Genomic DNA, 20,604 nt, shown 5'->3' on the forward strand with positions numbered 1-20,604 from the left:
CCCCAAAAATGATAATTATAAAAAGGCAGCTGGATTTACTCTCTAAATCACTCACTTCTCCATTCATTTAGTCTATAAACTTTCAAGGACACAGTGCCAAGTTCTACAGTGGTGCAAGGGATGTAAAGATGGAAAAGTTATAGTCCCTGAACTCAGTGGCTAGACATGCAAGCCAACCATTACAGCAGCAGCAGTAGCAACAAATACCACCAGATATTTTTGAGCACTTACCATAGTCTAGGCACTGTGCCAAGTACCTTCCTTGTATTATTTCTTTTAATCTTTCCCACAGCCACTGAGGCAGACAATATTATTAATGCCATTTTACGGGTGAATAAATTGAGGCTCCAAGTGGTTAAGTGACTTGCCCAAGCTCACATGGGCAGTTAGAGGTGGACCTCAGAGCCGAGCTCAGGCAATCTGACCCCACAACACCTCCTCTTTGCTCTGTAACTCATACTTTGTATGAATGCACTAGTCATGACATGGATGAAGTTCAGTGGTAGCACAAGGGAAGGAGCAGTAATATACCCAGGAAGGAGTTAGTTAAACTTCACAGGAAAGAGAGGATTTGAGCTGAGACCTAATGGATTTATAGCATTTTTCCCAGGCTGAATAGCTTTGTAAAGAGCATTCCAAGCAAAGGGAGCAGCATGGCCCAAGCACAAAGGCAGGAAGAGAAGCCGGGTACATTCTGTGATGTACAACTAGATCTGAGTGGCTTGGGCAGTGAGCAAAGGCTGGGGAGGACTGGGAGGCAAGGCCAGGGAGGAAGGCAGGATCTGAATACTGTGCCTTAATTATATAAGGTACCTAAACCATTGTCTTCAGCTATGAAACGAATCTGCCATTTAATTTCTTCTGGCAATTCATAGCTCTCACTGCCTGATTAACATCAGAGTGAGTTTGACCTTAGTCAGCCAGGGTCTGGTTTCCTTGGTGAACAGGCTCATTTTACTGTTACTGTTTAATGTCAAAGGTCTCTTCTCACAAAGACTTTAATATCATGTTTGTTTGGGTTTTGTTTTTAATCCTAAGAGAGATTGTAAATGTTATAAATTATCGATGGAATCTAAGCTAATCAGTTTAGATTCAAATTTGAATTCATCAAGTCGTATCCTTACTCCACATAATCACAAATGTGTATAAATATAATTGAGTTTAAAAGACTAGAAGAAAATAGGCCAATATTTTAAGAGTTGCTACTAAATACTGGAAATTTTTCTATAGTTTCTAAATTTTCCATAATGAGCATGTAACACTCTTAGGAGTACAGAGAGGAATATTTGTAGAGGGAAGACCAAATCAAAGTAGGAGTTCCTGTTGTGGCACTGTGGAAATGCATCTGGCTAGCAACCATGATGTTGTGGGTTTGATCCCTGGCCTTGCTCAGTGGGTTAAGGATCTGGCATTGCTGTGAGCTGTGGTGAAGGTTGCAGACATGGCTCAGATCCTGTGTTGCTATAGCTGTGGTGTAGGTTGGCAGCTTGTAGCTCCCATTTGACCCCTAGCCTGGGAACATCCATATGCCTCAGGTGCAGCCCTAAAAAGAAAAAAAAATAAAAGTAATAAATAATAAATAAAGTAAAATAAAAATAAAAGTAATGCACACACATAAATCAAAATTCAAATTTTCCCAAAGGACTAATAATGAAAATAATACTCTGTTCCTCACGTTACCCTTAATCTCGAACCCCCAAAGTCAACCCACTAGCTCTCTAACTTGTTTATTCCACAGTTACATAGAAATACTGTAGTTTTTCTATGGTTCTACAGTATGCAAAAATTTATACACTGTATCTGAGTTTGTCCCTTTTAGACATTCAACTTGCTGCTATAAAATTTAGCTTACTATTATCAGCTCCCATCTGTCCTGCCCAGCTTCCCAACATAGTTATAACATACTTACTTCTCTATTGTTTGGTTACTTTTGAAATGTTGGGTAATAAACATACACCATCATTTCTTATTCCGCCAAATACAGTCTGTCCCCTAATAGCCCCGCTGGTACAGTGAGCACTTTGGTGCTCCTAGCCTTATCATTAGCTCTGCTATCTCTCTTTTTCGGCATTCCAATCTTAGAGCAACCCAGGTGATAACATTTACATGTCATTCTGTAATGAAAATTAAATATCCCACGCTTTCTCTATCAGTTCATATTTTTTTTTGGTTTCGGGTTTTTTTGTTTTGTTTTGTTTTGTTTTTTTTTTTTTTTTTTTTTTTTTAGGACCCCACCCGCAGCACATGGAAGTTCCCAGGCTAGGGGTCAAATCAGAGCTGTAGCTGCCGGCCTACACCACAACCACAGCAATGTGGGATCCATACCGTGTCAGTGACCTACACTACAGCTCACGGCAACGCCAGATCCTTAACCCACTGTGCAAGGCCGGGGACTGAACCTGAGCTCTCATGGATCCTAGTTGGGTCATTGCCACTGAGCCACAAAGGGAACTCCATATCAGTTCATTTTAAAATCTGAAAACCAATACCAGCATTGACATTATTGGGATTATGTGAGCATTATTCATGGAGGAATCAAGTGTATTTGTGAGTGTAATTTCATTCTTCTATGTATCTGTGTTTCTTCTGGTTCTAAGACTATTTTTAAATTTTTCATTACATCAGGTATTCTACGAAGTTTCCTTTTTTTCTTCCCAGGAGCCCCCTCTCCCAGGGCCCTCTGTCCTTCTGCTGGACTGTATGTCTGCCAGGTGCAATGGACAGTGCGGTTGATTCCCCAAATCCATTCCATCCCAAACAATTAGGTTGAAGAGACAGTCACGCTCTTAGTGAGGGTGTTCCCAGGCACGTCTCCTAAAACCCCATCACCCTATAGCACTTCCTATTCCCTCCTCTGCTTTATTTATCATACTAGCATATGTCATCTAATTGCATAGCTGCTTATCATCTCTTTACCTGAATGTAAGCTCCATAAAGGCAGGGCATTTTGTCTGGTTTTGTTCTTGTTTTTGTTTGTGTCTTTTTTAGGGCCACGCCCTTGGCCTATGGAGGTTCCCAGGCAGGGGTTGAGTTGGAGCTGTAGCTGTGAGCCTATGCCACAGCCACAGCAACACCAGATCCAAGCCATATCTGCTACCTACACCATAGCTCATGGCAATGCTAGATCCTTAACCCACTGAGCCAGGCCAGGGATCAAACCTGTGTCCTCATGGATACTAGTCAGATTCATTTCCACTGAGCCATGATGGGAACTCCCATTTTGTCTGTTTTATTTTCCACTTTGTTCCCAGCACTGAAAAATAGTTCCTGACACAGGAGGCACTGAATGAAAGAATCAAAATGATTTTATCTCCTTTGCTAAAGACTGTTCTGGCAATGGGCTGCCTCATAGGCCAGTATGGGCCCATGAGCTATGAGAACATATTTGCTGGAAAAGAAAAGTCAGTCTTTCTCCTGCTAGTTATGAACAAAGAAGCATTTGCTCAGGTTGCTTCTGGCAGCCACGTATGACCAGGAGGAAAAGCAGCTTTAGGAGGCAGCTAATCCAGGAAGAGCAGGGCAGAAAGATGGTTAAAATCCTGGACCTTTGTCAAAATTTGAACCATTGAATCAATCTGGGAGACCTCCCTAATTTCAGTTTTTGTTTAAGCCAATTTGAGTTGAATTTTCTATTACGTGCAGACAAAGAATCTCACTGGGTACCTTAGCTCTGCTGAAAACCTGTCATCTTAGGAACTCCCTTCACTGCCTTTATGAACCTGAGTCACACTTTCCTGTACCCCATGTCTTCCTCTGTGGTTTACTTGCTTGTTTTATTGGGACACATCCTGGATAGCATTCTGAGAAGTCATTTTTTTTCTAAGCCATTGAAATGTTTTCATTTCTCCCTCATACCTCTGAATTTTGAAAGCATCATTCAAATTGCCTTTTACCGTCTGCTGCTATTGATGGGATATTTACATGAGATGGCTTTATTCTGGAAAATAAAATTGCCACACCTAGAAAGAAAAAATACAGATATGAGACCATATTTGTGTTTTGGAAAAACAAGAAAATATCTGTGACATACTTATTCTAAAAAATTATTTATTGTATTGTTTATTTGAACTTCAAATTTAAGTAGGTGTCCGGTATTTTGTATGTTAAACTTATTGGGACACTTTTAGGATATTCTATCTATCCTTAATATTCTGAAATTTTGCCATGTTTCCAGTTGAGACTCTTTTTTTAAAAAAAAAATGCTTTATATTAGTGTTAATTGAGCCCCCAGAAAGAGGGTATGGTTGTTATTGACATGTTTAAATGTTGAGTCACCATTATTTCCAGGCCCTGGCTCTCTGTCAGCCTGGACTTGAGGAAATGGAGCAAGAAAAAAAAAATTAAAAAGTTTCTTCCATCTTAGAGTTTGAAAATCTTTAAAGAGAGTAATTATCAGAGCAGAAGCATGGTATGGACTCTAGTCTACTCCGTATAGGTCTCGATTGTCTAGTAGAGTTAATCTGGTTTCAAACCTTGCCACCCAACCAGCATTTCAAACACATAACAGTGAACAATCTTAGGAAAGGGCCAAGAGTTCAGGCTGAAGGGCTTTGCTTTGTAATATTCTGGACACATCTCCAGTTTCCCATGTAATTGCTCCACTGTGAACAAAGCATGGAGATACAATATCTCCAGAGGGGAAGGTTTTTCACTGGCAAGATACATAGTCCCTGTGGTTAGCTCTGAGTGAACCAGCCAGAAAGTAAATGAAGAAGCAGAGATAAGAAATGATCACCTTGGAAAGTAGTGGTAAAGTCAGGCAAGGTAAAAACAAAAAACAAAACAAAACAAACAAACAAAAAAAAAAATCCAGGGCAAATAAATTAGGAGAACTGCAGAAATGAGACGGAAGAGATTTTAAAAATTGACTTTAGGCTCAGTGAACTGGACATGAAATTCCTTAGAAATTACCTAAACCAGCCCCTCCTTTATAGGTGACAATACCCAGACTAAGAGAGTGGAGGAGACTTGCCCAGAGTCACAGAACCAGACTAGACCAGTTCCCCTGATTCCCAGTCCAGTGTTTACTCCACTCCGTTGCTGCTGTGGTTTGGGACCTATTGCACAAGAGCCCTATTTAATCATCTTGACAGCCTCTGAGAATGATAAACTTTCTCTGCAATGATCTGACTCAGTTCAGGGTAGCAGCTTCACCAAATGCCCCCATTAAAATGCATTTAACTCCAGAGCAAGATTTTAGGGGGCTTAAAAAATGTTCCCTTGACCATAAATATTGCCTGCACCCACTTTCCTGTGTGCCTGAAATTAAACCTTGATAATATCTGTTGTAATGCAAATGACTACCTTTAACATTTTTCTTAGATTTTTGAGGAGGCTCCTTAACAAAGAAGAAAGTCTTAATGGTATGTGACAACAGACAAATACATTGTGATTGGACAGGGGTAGGAAGACTGGGACCCATCATGTACAAATAGCAGCAGGTGCCTATCTCACCATCAACATTTCGTATCAGAACAAAGCAACAGATTGCTTTGTGCTCTAATCATTTGCCTGTCATCAGATTTTACTTTTGGTGTCTGATGTCACAGTAAGATATTTTAGTAGACCTACTTTCCTTGATTACTTGAATAATTCACATTTTGTATCTGAATATGGGGTGTTTTCAGCAGAACAAAGTCCCTTGAAATGGCAATTTTGATTTCAGCATTGAGACTTGGCTTGCCTGGACTCAAACTTGAGGAAAAATTTATTTCCCACACGTCCTTTGGATTTTTGAAGGTCATTTGCCTCCTTCTCTCTGTGGCCAAAAGTTAAGGAAGATGAAGATAGCCACTGGGAGTTCCCTGGTGGCCTATCAGTTAAGGATCCAGCATTGTCACTGCTGTGGTGTGGGTCACTATGGCTCAGGTTCAAACCCTGGCCCAGGAACTTTTGCATACCATGGCTTCAGGAAAAAATAGAAAGATAGGCATTGGTTTTTTGTTAACAAAGAAGTAATGTTAATTAAAGCTGGTGTAATATAGAGTTGATAGAGGCCAAGGATAGATTGCTATGCCTTGTTAAGAAGAGAATGCAGGTGGAAAGGTGGGGAAAATTAATGTAGACAACCTTTTAAGAAGCTTGTCTATGACCAAAAAGAGAAAACCTTTTATTGGAATGTTTGGTTGGGAGCTCCCATTGCTAAGAACCCAACATAGTGTCCATGAGGATGTGGGTTTGATCCCTGGCCTTGTTTGGTGGATTGAAGGATCCAGCATTGCCATGAGCTTTGGTGCAAGTCACAGACGTGGCTCAGATCTAGCATTGCTGTTGCCATGGCATAGGCTGGCAGCTGCAGCTCCGATTCGACCCCTGGCCTGGGAACTTCCATATGCTGCAGGTTCAGCCGTAAAAAGAAAAAAAAGAAAAAGAAAAAGAAATATTTGATTGGATATTGATTGGTTAGTTGGTTTTAAAAGGTGGGAGACAGAAGAATTTCTATTACCTTGGGGGAATGAGTCAGGTCCTCAGCTTCTTCATCTGCATATTGCAGAAATGCTAATACCACTGCAAACAAAGTGTCTGTCCAAGGTCATCCAATTAGCCAAAGCATCGGAATTAAAATCCAGCTCCTTCAATAGCTTGTTGACTTGGGCACATAAGGTCTCTCCATTTCACAACTGCTTTTGGTTTTCAGTGGGTCCTAGACAGATGTAGGTGGCCATTCCTGTACAAATACATTTGAAAAGTGATGCAAGGTTGTCTTGGGCATTTCAGGAATAAGAAAAGTAAATACTTGATCAAGTAAACACTTTTCATTTGTCAGATGCTAGGGTAAGCACTTAACCTATAATAAGCTATTTAAGCCTCACAGCAATAGATGAAGCAGATAGTTATCTATTCACAGTAAAAGAATTGCAGCTCAAGGAGATTAACTAGCCCAAGATCATACCAGCAAAAGCCAAATCAAAGAACTGATGGTTTAAACCACTAGATTACCCTATCTTTCACAGGAGTGCAGATTAACACTGATTTAAAAATTACAAATTAGTTAGTAATATTTTTAAATGTCTCGACATTTTTTCTAAGCACAGCCTTATTTTTGTCCTGTTTTACCTTATTTTACTTTCAGACCAATGCTTTTTACTTTCAGACCAATATTTTACTTTCAGAGACAGCTAAAGCAGAGAACACTATCTCCATTTAAGAAGAGGAACATTGGAGTTATCGTTGTGGTACCGCGGAAACAAACCCAACTTGGATGTAGGTCCAATCCCTGGCCTGGCTCAGTGGGTTAAGGATCCAGTGTTGCTGTGGCTGTGGTGTAGGCCGGCAGTTTCAGCTCCAATTCAGCTCCTAGCGGGGGAACGTCCATAAGCTGCAGGTGCTGCTCTAAAAAGGAAAAAAATAAAAATAAAGAATAGGAATATTGAAGCACATTCTCCTCTCTCCCTCTCTCTCTACCTCCCTCTGTCGTGCGCACGCACACACATGCACATGCACACTACCCATTAGGAGGGAAATAACAGAGCTTGGGCAACTCAGTGGCCAAATTTGCTGCAGAGCTACCAGGACCCTAAAATGAAGAGATTTAGTCCTCTGCTGTTTTTAGCCAGTAGCACCTGGTGTCCAGGGTGAAGAAAATAAACCCATTCCATCAAAATGCCAGAACACAGGCCCTTGCGCTGCTTTATCAGAGGACCAGGTGAGAGGATTCATAAGTAATAACCAAGGAAACTATTTCCAAGTGGAACAAACTCTTAAAATAATAAATGTGGCAGGAGTTCCCATTGTGGATCAATGGTAATGAACCCAACTAGTACCCGTGAGGATGAGGGTTCGATCCCTGGACTCACTCAGTGGGTTAAGGATCCAGCATTGCTGTGAGCTGTGGTGTGGGTGACAGACGAGGCTTGGATCCCAAGTTGCTGCAGCTCTGGCGAAGGCCGACAGCTGTAGCTCCAATTCGACCCCTAGCCTGGGAACTTCCATATGCCCTGAGTGCAGCCCTAAAAAGCAAAAATAATAACAATAATAATAATAATAATAAATGTGACCAATCTTGACCACTACTAGACGTCTTCCCTCCTCCCAGGGATCTACCGTGAGTCTGTTGGCAAGATAGAACTCTGTGGTGAGGAGGTAATTTGCAATTAGCTTTAGGAATAAAAGAGTAAACACAAGTTGGTCCCACAGACTGATGATAATTAACAGAGTAAAAGACAATATCTATCAGTTACGAAAAGGAAGCACTGGTTTGAAGAAGAAAAGTCATCCCAGGTCTGGTTTGTTGATAATTCGGGGGCAAGGGCTATGTCTTATTCATCTTCAAATATCCAGCACCCAATATAATGTCTGGGACACAGTTAGTGCCCAATAAATTTTGTTTAATGATTAACGAACCTTAGCCAGAATATAATGATGGCCATGTCTGCCACTATGTTCCAATTCTCAAAAACCAAAAATATGTTTGTGATTATGTTTATAAAATCTACTTAATTGAACAAGGAAGATACTGAAATGACGTAAAAAAAAAAAAAAAAAAAACTCTAGCCTGGGGAGTTCCTTTCATGGCTCAGCGGTAACGAGCCCGACTACAATCTATGAGGATGTAGGTTCAATCCCTGGCCTTGCTCAGTGAGTTAAGGATCCTGCGTTGCCACAAGCTGTAGTGTAGGTCACAGATGTGGCTCAACTCCCATGTCACTGTGGCTGTGGCATAGACTAGCAGCTGCAGCTCTGATTCAACCCCTAGCCTGGGAACTTCCAAATGCCACGAGTGTGGCCCTTAAAAAAAAAAAAAAAAAGCCAAAAAAAAGAAAAAAAGTGAAACAAACTCTAACCTGAATTTCCCAGGGAATTTCCTCAACTTTTAACTTCCATGGCTTGTAGCATTCTTATTTAATGAAAGCAATTCCATTATTAGTGCGTAAATTTCTAAACCAACCCATAAAATCATTTTATCTGAATACAGAAGAATAATAGCATTCAAATATATCATAGAACAATTATCCCGTGGTAATCACATTTACTTGGCAACATGTATTTGAAAATCCAGTGTAAGATGGCAGAGAAAGAACTCCTGCTGGTGTCCCACTTCAGATTCAAGAATTCCTTCCTAAATCCCTTTCTATTATGCTTTACCTTCCATGGCCTATATCCATATATCTATCCAAATGAAACCTGCTTCTCCTCCTGTTTCCTGAGTCTCAGTGAGTGGCACCACCATCTACCTATTGATTCACATCTGAAACATTGGAAACATCCTCCCTCAGTACATCCCCTCACTCCCACACCACACATCCATATCCAAGCACACACATCTAATAGGCTATCAGGTACCAATGATACCAATGATTCTACTCAGCTACTGCTTTAGTACAGGACATTATCTTTCTAGCTTATTGCAGATGTTTCTGGGTTCCAGAGAGTAGAAACCTGTAAATATAATAAGTCTTCTTGCCATTCCTATGCATATAAAGTTTAACTGATCATAAGTCAGAAGAGAACAACAGTGAGCTTAAGAGATGTGACCTTAGAAGTGGATACACTCTCCAAAAAAAGGCACACTTATTCTTCAGGACCTTGGAGAGAACCAACCAAGGAAGTCAATAAATAGAGCTAGGCAAGTACTGCAACACTGGGATGGTAAACAAGGCAAATGTTGGAAAGAAGTTAGGTTAGACTTTCCAACCACAGGTTGTCACTGATTTTTTTCCATTATAGTTGGTTTACAGTGTTCTGTCAATTTTCTACTGTATAGCAAAGTGATCTAGTCACATGCACACACACACACACACACACACACATATATATATCATATTCCATCATAAGTGACTAGATATAGTTCCCAGTGCTATATTGCTTATCCATTCCAAAGGCAATAGTTTGCATCTATTAACCCCAGATTCCTAGTCCATCCCACTCCCTCCCCCTTGGAAACCACAAGTCTGTTTTCCAAGTCCATGAGTTTCTTTTCTGTGGCAAGTTTCATTTGTGCCCTATATTAGATTCCAGATATCAGGTTGTCTTTCTGATCCTGGAGTACATCAAGTCCTATGACAGACTTTTGCTCCAGTTGTTTCCCTTGACTGCAACCCTCTGCCCCTATATCTTTGTATAGCTGTTAGTTTCTCACCATTCAGGTCTCAACCCAAATGACTCGGCAGGAAAGCCTTTCCTCAGTCACTCTTATCCCATTTCCCCATTTCACTTTCTTAGTAACAGTTGACACTATTTGAAACTCTGTTATTTCTTCATTTGCTTAAGTGACTGTTGTCTCCCTGGCCTTCACAGAAGGTAAGCTCTGTGGGTGAACATGAGATTAACTGTCATATCTTTAGTGTTTAAAACATATCTGACACCCAGAAGGCACACTATAAATATTTGACAAATGAGCAAATGAAATAAGACAAGCCATGAGAACAGGCAATTAGATTTGAAGTTTAGAAGACTAGTGAAGACCTCGAACTAAAGAGTTGGAGCTAATACCAGACACTTACTGGTTTTGGAGAAATAGGATTCAAGATGCCATGTATAGATTTGTATTAGCATGACCCAGGTGGGGACAGGCATCTAACACACTCATTGAGTGCCAGGGAAATACTCCTTTTTTTTCTTTTTTTTTTTTCCTTTTTAGGGCCGTACCTGTAGGCATATGGACGTTCCAAGGCTAGGGGTCCAATTGGAGCTACATCTGCGGGCTTACACCACAGCCACAGCCACATCAGATCTGAGCCACATCTACAACCTATACCACAGCTCATGGCAATGCCAGATCCTTAACTCACTGAGCAAGGCCAGCGATGAACCTCATGGTTCCTATGAGGTTTCCGCTGAGCCATGATGGGAACTCCCCAATACTACATTTTAATTTCTAGAATAATTAATACATTTTAAACTAATAAAACAAGACAGTCCCTTATTTGGGCCTCTGCGAAAGCAACACTATTTCCAACTCATTTCCTCTAGAAAGTGATTTAGATTTTCTCAGTGACGTTAGGTGCAACTGACCAGACAAATCATTGGGTGGGTTGTTTGACCACTTCAGAGGTCAGTGGGTAAGAACCACTGCCCCGATCCCTCATTTCCAGAATTCTTAGGAAATGAGAGAGTCCTGCAGCTGGGAGGCTTGGGTCTTACCATTTGTCTCTGTCAATGGAAAAGGCTTATAGTTGTGGTAGGACAAATTATATGCCCAGGATTTGAATTTAGTAAACCACATATTATTTGGCTGGTGGTTTTAAATATTTTTAATTAACCACCCCAATTTTAGAAATCAACAGATTTCACATAAAAAATAAAGACTTCCAGCCCCTTTTTAAAACACAGTTGTTCTAGGAGGTCTCTTTTGGCCCAGTGGGTTAAGGATTCAGCATTGTCACTAGAGCAATTTGGGTCACTGCTGTGGCACTGGTTCAATCCCTGGCCTGGGAACTTTCATATACCACAGGCATGACAAAAAAAAGTTCTTGAAATTGAAATATTGACCCTTGAATTCCCACATGACAAAAATCACTTGACATGGAGGGGCCACTGCACCCCTGAAATGGTAGTTGTAGTCTCAGTGCTGCCACAGTCCCCAGGATTCCAACCGGGTAATACCAAGCCTGCTTCACTTATTTACTTTAACTGCATGGCCCTTGAAGGCATTTGAGTTTGAGGTCCTCCACTCTGAAATAAAAGGATCAGATGTTCCTAAGAATTGGAGACATGGGAATAATGAAGAAAATAAACTAACTGTAAGAAGTCAAAGTGTCCATTTTCCAAAAAAAAAAAAAGCAACCAATTAGTGCTACATTGCTATGGACATGAACTTGCATGTGTTAATTATAAAGATATTTATGAGGATATTGACACTGTATTGCACAGTGTCTCCTTAAAAGAAGAAGGGAATTGCATGCATGTTTAATGGGCACACGTGTGCATACAGGTATGCACATAGTAGTCAATAAATATTTATAGAATAGATTAATGAGAGGTTCAAAGTGTTAATTAAAACCCTAAACAATAAAAAATATATATTTTTTTAATTTCTTGGGCTGCTTCCGCAGCATATGGAGGTTCCCAGGCTAGGGGTCGAATCGGAGCTGTAGCCACCGGCCTACGCCAGAGCCACAGCAACACGGGGTCCGAGCTGCATCTGCAACCTACACCACAGCTCACGGCAACGCCGGATCATTAACCCAATGAGCAAGGGCAGGGACCGAACCCGCAACCTCATGGTTCCTAGTCAGATTCGTTAACCACTGCGCCACGACGGGAACTCCTAAAAAAATATTTTTAACTGCTGCTGTACACCTTACAGCTTCTGAGCCCACTGTACTTCTCTTTATTTTTCCTTTTATTTTGTGGAGTTGTAGCCCGAGACTGAGAATCGAGATTTAATTAAAACCCATTAATTAATTGCAAATAAAACTGCTCGATCAAGTATCAGTTACTCTGTTTGCATTAGTTTAACATGGTCTGAAAGTGCATTCATTATTTTAGTGAAGCCAGAACTCCTTGGTTTGGACATCTTGGTTCTAGCCGGGGCTCTGCCACTAACTGACTATGGTTCTTTGAGCAAGTCACTTGGCTCTCTGACCAAAGTTTGATCATCCATAAAATTATATGATCTCCATGACTTCTCTCTGCTTTACGGTCTCTATTTCTATAAAAAACAAAGACAGTGAGAAATAAGAGCTGGAAACTCAGAGCCAGCAGAGTATAAGGAGAAAAGACCAAGAAGGGATTTTTTTCCCCCAATAATTAAGGCAAGGAAGCCTCCAAATGCCTGGGTTGCAATCCATGGTGGGACAAGAGAGGATCGTGAACTCATTAGCCGAATGTTGAGTAAAACTCAGGGAGGAAAAGAGAGTAATGGGAAGGGAGTCCAACTGGAGACTGAGAGAATTCTAAAGAAAAAAAAAAAAAACTCGGAAAGTGCTGCTAATTAAGCCATTTAGAAACTGAACAACTGAATATAATTCTTACTGAAGCAATAAGAAAAGAGCTAGAGGATGCGTGACAGTAACACATATATGTGTTAATAGACAAAAACAGAATTCCCCCAAGTAACTTAGGACAATAAGCCCCATGAAAACAAATAGATGGCAGGTGGGAAACAGCACCTGAATTTCAATGAGAATTTTTTGTTTGTTAGTTTATTTATTTATTTATTTATTTATTTATTGCTTTTAAGGGCTGCACCTATGGCATATGGAAGTTCCCAGACTAGAGGTCAAATCAGTGCTGCAGCTGCCAGCCTATACACCACAGCCACAGCAACACCAGGTCCTACACCACAGCTCATGGCAATGCCAGATCCTTAACCCACTGAGCAGGTATCAGACCCGCATTCTCACGGATACTAGTTGGGTTTATAACCACTGAGCCACAACAGGAACTCCTCAACGTGGGTTTTTAGAATATAGAGAGAAAGCACATAGTAAGTGCTCAGAAATATTTGTTGAATTAAATTCTATTATTAAAAGCTCTGGGAGTTCCCTTTGTGGCACGGTGGAAATGAATCCAACTAGTATCCATAAGGAATGCGGTTCAATCCCTGGCCTCTCTCAGTGGATCAGGGATCTGGTGCTGCTGTGAGCTGTGGTGTAGGTTTCAGAAGCAGCTCAGATCCTGAGTTTCTGTGGCTGTGGCATAGGCCAGCAGCTACAGCTCCAATTCAGCCCCTAGCCTGGGAATTTCCATATGCCTCAGGTGTGGCCCTAAAAAAAAGAAAAGCAAACATAAATAAATAAATAAATAAATAAATAAATAAATAAATACATAAACAAACAAACAAATAAATAAAAGCTCTCATGTGTTTCACTACCTAAAAACTGTCACTTGAAAAAGTTAAAAATACAAACAACCTCAGTGATTATTCCTTTTTACAAAAGGACTTGCTGCAAATATATTTTATACTGAAATGTTTTCACCTTTAAAGCAAAACATGAAAACACTTCCATTTACAAAGATTTTTCATTAACAAACATATAAAGAGAGTTCAGCATCAATGCAGTATTTAGTTTTGCATCCACTTCACCTAACACAGTATCAGACACGGATGGATACATAAATTTCAATGAATGGATATGTCTTTTTGGCTATCTACTGCTGTATAACAAACTACCCCAATTCAATGGCTTTAAACAATGACTTTATCTTTCATGATTCCAAAGGTAGACTAGGCTCAGTGGGCAGTTCTTCTGGTGGTTTCATTTGGGGCCTCTGGTGTGCTTGCAGTCAGATGGCAGCTTGGCACGTGTTTATCTGGAGGCTCACTAGGCTGCTGGGATGACGTGGCTTCCATATCAAGTTTCTCCCTCTCTACGTAGACTCTACATGTGGTCATTCATCAATGAATGAATATGAAAAAATTCTATTTGAGTGAGTTATATTTTTATATACTATCTGTAAAGTTCTTTTCTCCACTCAAGAAATATTTGTTGAGCCCCTACATCTGGCAGCACACTGTTCTTGTGTATGGAGGAAAAACGGGGTCTCCTTTGCCCCACTCATATGTTAGCCCCTGAAGAATCAGAGAATTTAGAATTAGGGAAAAACATCTTTAACTGAAAGTTGGGACATTTAGTTGAAAATTTTTTAGTCTCTTTGTCATTGGCTCCAGCCTCCTCAAGCCTCAGGGGAAGTAGTTTTGCTGCAATAGCAGCAGAAAACCATTGCAAACTCTTGGGGGAGCAGTTACATGATGAAAGTGGTATGTGGGAGGGTTCATTTGGCAGCAGAAATTAGGGTTAGTGAGACACAATCTTAGATGCAAGTTGACCTAGGTCCAAACCAGTGTAGATGGAAAAGGAAGGAATCTTATTATAGATCTTGGTGAACTATAGAAAATGAATAAGAACGTGCCAAAGATTAGTGAAACTGGGAGAATAATGGTGCCATCAATAATAAAAACAAGAAGGAAGAATGCGGGACACTTGGAAAAGGAGTCGTGTGTGGGAAGAATAGAACCATCTAGATTTGGACTTACTCATTGGGATAAGAGGACAATTGAACAGGGCTATGTGATAGGCAGCCAGTGGTTAATTTAAAAAAAGGAAAAGACTGAGCAGCAGGCTAAGGATAAGAGAGAGAGAAGGGTGGGGATTCAGGAGCCGATGATCTGCTTCCATACTTGACCCCCTTGGCTTCAACACGACCTTACCCCACCAGCCAGTGAAAAGGGCCATCCAGGCCACAATCAGTGTCTAGATCTGAGACTTGGAATTCTGCAGGCCTGTCAAGTCACCCTGCTTCCTATGAAGATCCCAATATACCGGGAAAATCCAGGAAACACAGGGGAGAATGGATTGCTAGCAAGGAGAGGATACCAAAGACCACTTCTTTGTGGAGTAGCCAGTAACTAAGTGAGTAAATGAGAACCCAAAACAGATCATTTTCTGACTTCCCCCCAAATTATCTTCAAAGGAGTACAATGTCACTACTTACTGTTACGGACGGAATGTTTGTGTACCATCTCAAACTTATTTATTGAAGACCTAACCCCAATGTAATATTAGAAGTTGAGGCTTTGGAAAGGTGATGAGGTTTAGATGATAGTATGAAGATAGAGCCTTCATGATGGGACTCGTGCCCTTATAAGTAAAAGTATAGACATCAGAGCTTTGTTTCTCTACCACATGAGGATACAGCAGCAAGGCAGCCATCTTCAAGCCAGGAAGAGAGCCCTTACCAAGAACCAAACTGGCCAGCATCTTCACTTTGGATTACCAGCCTCCAAAACTATGATAAATAAATATCTGTTGTTTGAGCTACCTAGTCAGTGGTATTTTTTTTTATAGCAGCCCAAGTTGACTAAGACATTTATCCTTTGAGTAGGTACTATATTCTACATGGGATTGAACTTGGTGAACTCCCAATAAGCTCATAATGGTTTAACATAGGTCAAGCTCCCTTTGGGAGTAGCTTGTGTCTACAATACCTGTGGTGCTGGATATTCCTGCCTTTAAGCCATGACAAATAAACAGTGCTTGTGTAGATGATGGCTGAGAACTTGAGTTCCTTTAGTTTTGTTGTTCTATGTGACCACTTGTAGTTTTTTTTTTATTTGTACTTAAAAGTTTAAAACAGTGGGAATTCCTTCTGGGTGCAGTTAGTTAACGATCCAGCATTGTCTGTGGTAGTGTGCATTTGATCCCCAGCCAGCACAGTGGGTTAAGAATCTGGCATTGCCACATCTGTGGTGTAGGTCACACCTGCAGCTCGAGTAAGATCCTTGGCCCAGGAACTGTCCTATGCTGTGGGTGTGGCCAAAAAAGAAGGAAAAAATGTTTAAAACAGTGAAACAGAGTGACTAGAGAGACCATTTGAAAGTCCAAATGCTTCTCTAATGTACTCTCAAAACCAAAGGACCCTTGGGTTAGGGGCCAGTTCTAGCTAATGATAATATCATTCAATCTCAATAGTAGCGTAGTAATTGTTTAGCTCTTACATATCAATTTTTCTTTTAAGAAGGAGTGTTTTGTTATTATTTGCTGGCATATGATGATAATAAAAAACAGACCAACTTTCAATTAGCTTTATAATTTTAAAAGTGTCTCTATAGAAAATACACCCACTCATCACCTACATTCAGGGTAGACCATTCCCACAGCCCTGTCCTTGGTATGCCAGATAGAGCCTGACTCTGAAAAACAACAGCATAGTGATGTGACACTAAACGGCCTCAGTTCCCAGTGTGCATGGACACAGATCAGAATGAAAAGACCTATACTGGACTGAGGCCACTTCTGCATAGATTGCACAACCCACATGGGACAATTTGACTACCAGAAAAGTCAAATAACTTGCCTGAGTACCTAGTTAGTGAATTGCTGCCTAGGACAGACTTCTGGATCTCACCAATATCTGTCTTCTTTCTTTCCTTGGTAAACTGCTGGCTCATGCTCCCAGTCCCCTTGCATCTAGGTGGGGACATGCCACTCGTTCTAGCCAGTGGAATGAAGCAAGAAGTGATTCTTGACATTTCCAACCTAGGCTGCTAAAATAAGTCCTATCAGATTCTCCATGTCTCCTGGCTGGAGGCAGAGAATCCAGTGGAAGACTCAGAGAACACAATAGATGGAAGGAGCATGGATCCCTGAATCTCTATATACAAGTGTGATCAAACGCAAGCTGGCCAGCTGGAGGGCGAGATACCACATGGAGTGGAACAAGCCAACTAGCTAAGTCCTCTTAGACTAGCCAGCCCCCAGCCAGATCTACAGATTAGCACAGAGGTATGGGACAGCAAATATATAAATATATGGGTGGGCTGTGACATAAAATAGAAATATATCTTTAGGGTGTGAAGCCATTGGGATTTTGGTGTGATTACAGTTGTTTCTCCACAGTGACGCCTTGCCATGATTTGAATCAAGGTCAGTTTGATCCCAAAGCCTATACTCCTAGGGGCCACAGAGCATGACTGGCAATAGATCCCACCTCCTAGCCCAGATTAGCCAAATTACACATGGCTAGCTAGAAAACTATCCCTAAAATCCCAACACTCATGATCTCACCAGCGGTACTAGACTCTAGAAGAACCCTTGGGAAAATATCTGTGGCAGTTAACTTTTGCTACATAACAAAACACTTCAACACCAAATGGCTCAGAACAACAACAAAAAGAAAAAAAGAAAAGGAAAACATTGTTTTAGCTCACAATTTTGAGAGGCTGCAGTTTGGGTCTCCTGTACCTGAATGGTTCTTCCAGCCTGAGGCCAGACTCTGCTAATATCAGCTGGGCACATACATCATACATCTGTGATCAGCTGCAGAGTTAACTGGCGGCTTGTTGTTTGTGATGGCTCATTGCTGCTCATGTGGTGTCTCTTCCTCCAGGAGAATAGCTTGAGCTTGATCATTTTGGTGGTAGCAGTTGCAAAAGCAGCTCCAGTGTACAAGCACTTTCCAAGGTGTTCTCTTTGGCCAAATCAAGACAAATGGCTATGCCAAAAGTCAGTGCAGGAGGGCCTGGATACAGAAGGTGGGAACAAATTCAGTCATTACTACAATCAGTCTACCCCAATATCCAAGTCACTGTGTGGAGACCAGAGCACAACGCAAATGTGTCCTAGCCTTTATAGCTCCTCAACTGGTTTCTTCCAGCCTCTGACCTCCAAGTTTCCAGCAATACAATGGGAGTACAATCTATGGGACAACATCATCAGTTGGCTTTTTGTTGTTGTTGTCGAGTTTATTGGAAACCACACTTGGGAGGAAGTGACCAAGTCATTGCTCCTAGGGCCGGTTTGGCAGAACCCTGGAGGCAGAGAGCCTTCTCCATCTGACAGAAGGATGGTTCCGCTGAGAAACCATGAGAAAGCCTCTTCCTGCAAAAAGTGAGTCATGATAAGAATAGATGCCAGACCTCCTTCGTACTCCTCCGTGTGGCAAGGTGGATGTGACCAAGTCTCTGGTGAGTGCACACTTTTTCCTAAGAGGGAAGGGATAAAAGGCTGTCAGGAAAAAGAAAACTGCTATTGGAGCTGCTGCCCTATCTGCTTTCTCTTATTAAAGTTTCCCTTTTGTCTTGATTTCTATGTTCAAGATCTTCTCTTTGTGGTTTGCTGTTGTTTCTATAAAAATGCCTTTCACTTGGCAACATCTTAGCCAAGAAAAGCAAAATATCTACCAAGAAAAAAGCACCACATATCTGTCATTTCAATGACTTAAAGCCAGAGCAATAATGAGTTGTTATGAGCTGAATAGTGTTCTCTCAAAATTCATATGTTAAAGTTCTAACCACCAGTATCTCAGAATGTGGCTTTATTTGGAAAGAGGGTCACTGCAGATGTAATTAGTTAAGAGGGGGGTCATACTGGACACACACACAGAGAAAATGATGTGTGACGATAAAGGCAGAAATTGGAGTGTTGCAGCAGAAGCCAAGGAGCACCAAAGATTATCAGTAAACTAGTGGGAGCTAGGATAGAGGCATGGAACAGCCTTTGGAGGTAACCAACCCCCTCTAATACCTTGATCTTGAACTTCTAGCCTCCAGAACTATGAGACAAAGCAGTTCTGTTGTTTAAGCTGCTCGGTTTGCGGTACTTTGTTTGGGTAGCCTTAACGAACTAATGTATGAGTGAACAGCAACCCATGACATGGGCTCTTTCAAATTCATATTCTTTCTTAATCCTTGCTGCCGAGACTGTTGGCCCCAGTTCCAGGTGAGAACACTGAGGCTGGAGCAGCATGGCCGAAAGCCAGATTCAAACCCAGGTCTCCTGACCCTGTCTGTGCATTTTCCTTTACAGGTTTTGGTTGTATAATGGTTGCTGACAAAGGGTGATGGAAAGGCAAAGATTGGAGCAGCAATTCTAAATGTAGCTATACCCCTGTTGTGCGATAGATTGGTTTCTGAAAGAATTAGTTCTTAATTGATTCCTTATAAACTCAATAATATTGTAAGTGCTCTCTGGCAGTTTCCTATTTAAAGGAACCTTGTGGGAGATCCTTTTGTATAGCCCAGGGTCTCTTTGGATCGTGAATGATCACCCACCTGTCTCCAAATTCATTTGCTTTGCAAGTGCAATATGTTTTCATATGAGAGATTTTTGTGAATGCAGTAGCCTGCCTTCAATCCTGCGCCTCTGCCTTGGCTGGTGGGGACTCAGTAAATGCTGGCAATGAAGCACACCCACCAGCAGCACTACCTTTTAAACACTCGTGGTGTCTGAAATGATTTCCTCCCATTTCAAGCCATTTTGAGCATCCTCAAATTAAAAGCATTGCTTGGGTAGAAAAGGGGAAAAACATCATTTTGTTAAATGCCAACATTTAGCTATTAATTACTCCCTAACTATTAGTGAGCTTTGTGTTAATTACTATTCAAAATACCTAGGTGTTTGTAAATTAGCAGGTGTTTCATTTCCTTTTCTGGGTCTGCCTTTAGGCTGTCTGTGCAGAAAGATTCCCCAGGGGGATGCATATGGTTCACTGGACTGGGGACAGCTATGGCCAGAGTGACTAGAATTTTACTACTTTAATAAGAGCCTCTATTTGGGAATGTGGGTTTTCAGGGTTTTTAACTAGTTCTAAGAGTCTTTCCTGCAACTGTGTGTATTATTAGTTAATTTGCTAATTTCGCAAGCATCATCTAAGTATCTACTCAGTGCCAGGCACTGTCCTAGGCCCTAAAGATACAGAGATGAAGCAGATTCTTTCCTGCAACTGTGTGTATTTTTAGTTAATTTGCTAATTTCACAGGCATCATCTGAGTATCTACTCAGTGCCAGGCACTGTCGTTGGCCCTCAAGATGCAGAGATGAAGCGGATTCTGCCCCGCAACTGTGTCATTATTAGTTAATTTGCCAATTTCACAAGCATCATCTGAGTATCTACTAAGTACCAGGTATTGTCCTTGGCCCTCAAGGTAAAGAGATGAAGAAGACTCTGCCCCTCCTTCTCACAACCTCACCATCTATCGGGAAGATGCACGTGGGAGTCAATAAACCCAACAATGTGATAAGTGCTATATTAGAAGGCTGGAGAAAGGCACAAAAAAAGGTTGAGGGCACAGAAAAAAGAAGCGCTACACTTTGATGGAAATGGCAGAAACCATTTCCCAGAGTTGGTGGCATTCTCACTAAATCTTGAAGGATGAGTAGGAGTATGCCAAACGCATAATGTGACAAAGGACATTTCAAGAAAAGAGAGCAGTGCACACTG

General features: G+C 41.2%; 1 long non-coding RNA gene across 1 annotated transcript; it reads right to left on the reverse strand.

Annotated features, from left to right (window-relative positions):
* Positions 1-3,861: 3,861 nt before the first annotated feature.
* On the reverse strand, positions 3,862-17,971 carry LOC125128835 (uncharacterized). Its single transcript, XR_007135334.1, has 3 exons — positions 17,628-17,971; positions 6,446-6,667; positions 3,862-3,959 (listed from the first exon to the last, which is right to left on the reverse strand). It is a non-coding gene; the product is annotated as an uncharacterized LOC125128835 (long non-coding RNA).
* Positions 17,972-20,604: the final 2,633 nt, after the last annotated feature.

This window comes from Phacochoerus africanus, chromosome 6 (assembly GCF_016906955.1).
Source record: "Phacochoerus africanus isolate WHEZ1 chromosome 6, ROS_Pafr_v1, whole genome shotgun sequence".
In the NCBI taxonomy this organism is placed as follows: Eukaryota; Metazoa; Chordata; class Mammalia; order Artiodactyla; family Suidae; genus Phacochoerus; species Phacochoerus africanus.